General features: G+C 45.2%; 1 non-coding gene across 1 annotated transcript; it reads right to left on the reverse strand.

The window, feature by feature from the left end:
- Window positions 1-2,357: 2,357 nt before the first annotated feature.
- On the reverse strand, window positions 2,358-2,445 carry TRNAY-GUA (transfer RNA tyrosine (anticodon GUA)). The gene is given in 2 exon segments: window positions 2,358-2,393; window positions 2,409-2,445. It is a non-coding gene; the product is annotated as a tRNA-Tyr (tRNA).
- Between the last annotated feature and the right edge of the window lie 603 nt (window positions 2,446-3,048).

Below are 3,048 nucleotides of genomic sequence, written 5' to 3' on the forward strand. Positions count from 1 at the left end.
GCCCTTCGGACGGTCACTCATGCCCTCGTTATCTCCCATATAGACTGTTGCAATGCGCTCTACATGGGGCTACCCTTGAAGAGTATCCAGAAGCTTCAGCTGGTCCAGAATGCAGCTGCGCAAGCTGTTTTTGGTGCCCCTAGAAGGACGCACATAACACCTTTGCTACGTGAGCTGCATTGGATACCAGTTTGCTTCCGGGTCCAATTCAAGGTGTTGGTTATCACCTTTAAAGCCCTACATAGCATGGGACCGGGTTACCTGAGGGACCGCCTCTTCCCCGTATCATCAGCCCATCCCACCTGATCATGCAGAGAGGGCATGCTGCAGACCCCGTCAATAAGAGAATTCCATCTGGCGGGGTCCAGGAGGCGGGCCTTCTCGGCAGTAGCGCCCGCCCTTTGGAACATCTTGCCCCCGGAGGTAAGATTAGCCCCATCACTTTTAGCCTTCCGGAGGAAGTTGAAACCTGGCTCTGCCACCAGGCTTGGGGCAGGGAGGAGAATCGACATACTTGGGGTTGGCTGGTGCCTTGAAGTGCCCCTCCTACATGATGGTTGAAGAGATCATAGCCATCTGGATTTTAAGAGCTGGGGTAGTTAGGAAATTGTTTTGGTTTTAATGGGATTTTATTGGAATTTTACCATGTATTTATTTGAGTTTTTATTGTATATTTATTCTGTGTTGTAAACCGCCCAGAGTCCCTCCGGTTGGAGGAGATGGGCGGTGACAAATTTGATAAATAAATAAATAAATTTCTGTCCTGTTTTATTTACAAGACTATGCCATTACTCTACTTCTGCACAGTCTGAAATTCCTGATGGTCTCCCATCCAGGTATTAATCAGGCACATCCCTGTTTCATTTCTGAGCCTCCTGCAGAAATGCTATTACAAAACATGTTATGGCTTTCTGTCTTAGTCTTTAGAGCAGTGTTTCTCAACCTCAGCAACTTTAAGATGTGTAGACTTCAACTCCCGGAATTCCCCAGCCAGCCATGCTGGCTGGGGAATTCTGGGAGTTGAAGTCCAAACGTCTTAAACTTGAGGTTGAGAAACACTGCTTTAGAGGTCCCTGCTGTATTAAAGGACCACCTTACCTGTCTCCTGAGAAACCTGTATGCGGGTCAGGAAACAACAGTTAGACGTGGACATGGAACAACCGACTGGTTCAAAATTGGGAAAGGAGTACAACAAGGCTGTATTTTGTCACCCTGCTTATTTAACTTATATGCGGAGTACATCATGAGAAATGCCGGGCTGGATGAATCACAAGCTGGAATTAAGATCCACCATTTTAGGGACCCTAGTTCTAGTTGAAATGATCATTGCCAGCCCAGTGTGCTAATAAAATTGGGCTGTGTTTGCTAAGCCAGTGCCCGCATCTAATAAGTACGGATGAAAAGGTACCAAATGGGTTCAGTATCCATTTGGAGTGATTTCATCTCTTATATTGCAAAAAAAGTGCACCTAAGATGTTCCAAATCTAAACTGGAAGCAGGCAAGCAGTAGGCAGAGGCAGGGTGTGTGTGTGTCAAAATGAGCAAGATGGTGGGTGGAGCCTTGCAATGCCAATCTCTAGTAGGAGCTGAACACACTACTGGTAGTCCTCACTTCACAACCACAATTGGGACCAGAGGTTGCTAAGCAAAGCAGTCATTAAGCAAATCCAACCCAATTTTACGACCTTTTTTTGCAGTGGTCATTAAGCAAATCACCATGGGCATTAAGTGAACCATATGGGCATTAAGCGAATCACAAGGTTCCCCATTGGTTTTGCTTGCCAGAAGCCAGCTGGGAAGGTCAAAAATGGCGATCATGTGATCATGGGATGCTGCAACGGTCATAAATGCGAACCAATTGCCAAGCGCCCAAATTGTGATCACATGATCGCAGGGGATGCTGTAATGGTTGTAAGTGTGAGGACCGGTTGTAAGATGGTTTTTTTCAGCACCGTTGTAAGTCCAAACCATCACTAAATGAATGGTTGTTAAGCAAGGACTACCTGTAATTTCATTAAAGAAGACCCCTAAACTCTCCAATTCCCCCCTCTCCCCAAAAAGAATTGAAAATTCTGCACCCCCCCTTTCTGGTGATGTCCCTGTGTTGCTGCTATGCTCCCTTGCAATTCTCAGTGCCTTTCCTCTGCCTGACCCTGTCTTAGAGTTTGTGGATCAATATTGAGTGCCAGCAGCTGAAATGGACTAGTAAAACAAACAAACAAACAAAGCATTTTTGTGCTTTTCTTGAATGCTGTTAAGGGGGCTAGCCAGCATGTGATTGCAGTATTTCATCATTAGCACATCTGAAAAGTCCTTTCCTTGTTTAATTATTTACCTGGCAAGAAAAAAAAACATTCTCCTTCGAGCCGGAATCGAACCAGCGACCTAAGGATGACTTTGGTGGTTGTCTACAGTCCTCCGCTCTACCAGCTGAGCTATCGAAGGGATGTACCTAGGGTGCTCTGTTGCTGCTTTTCACTTTGGGTGTGGTACCTACTGAGCTGGATTTGAAAACTTCCCTGCCTTTCCAGTCCCTTGGCCAGCAAATGTAAAGGAACACCTCCTTAAAAGATAAGAGTAATTTGGGAATGGTTATATGCATTGGCTTCTGCTGGCCCTAATCAGTCTGCCTAGGAAATCTCAGCAGCCACAGGATATGAGAGTAGGCCCTTAATAATAGTTATAATAGTTAACTTTAGCACAGCTATGGTTTTACCATAGAAGAAAGTCAGTATCACAGTTTCATAAAAAAAACATCCGCCAGACATATCTGCCTTTCTACTTCTTGCTTCTACAGTGACGTCTGGTCTGGCTGTGGGGGTGTATGATTGATTGATTGATTGATTGATCAAATTCATGACTGCCCATCTCCCCCGAGGAGGGACTCTGGGCGGTTTACAACAAAAATAAGTTACTTATTTAATGCTATTTAATGACCCAAATTATGTTCAAGGTAGCACGCCTGATTCTCTCCCTCCCCCACCAATCCACTTCTTTAATCCATACGACAACCCAGTAAGGTAGACTACATTGAGAGACAGTGACTGC

The sequence above is a fragment of the Candoia aspera genome, chromosome 2 (assembly GCF_035149785.1).
Source record: "Candoia aspera isolate rCanAsp1 chromosome 2, rCanAsp1.hap2, whole genome shotgun sequence".
NCBI classification, from domain to species: domain Eukaryota; kingdom Metazoa; phylum Chordata; class Lepidosauria; order Squamata; family Boidae; genus Candoia; species Candoia aspera.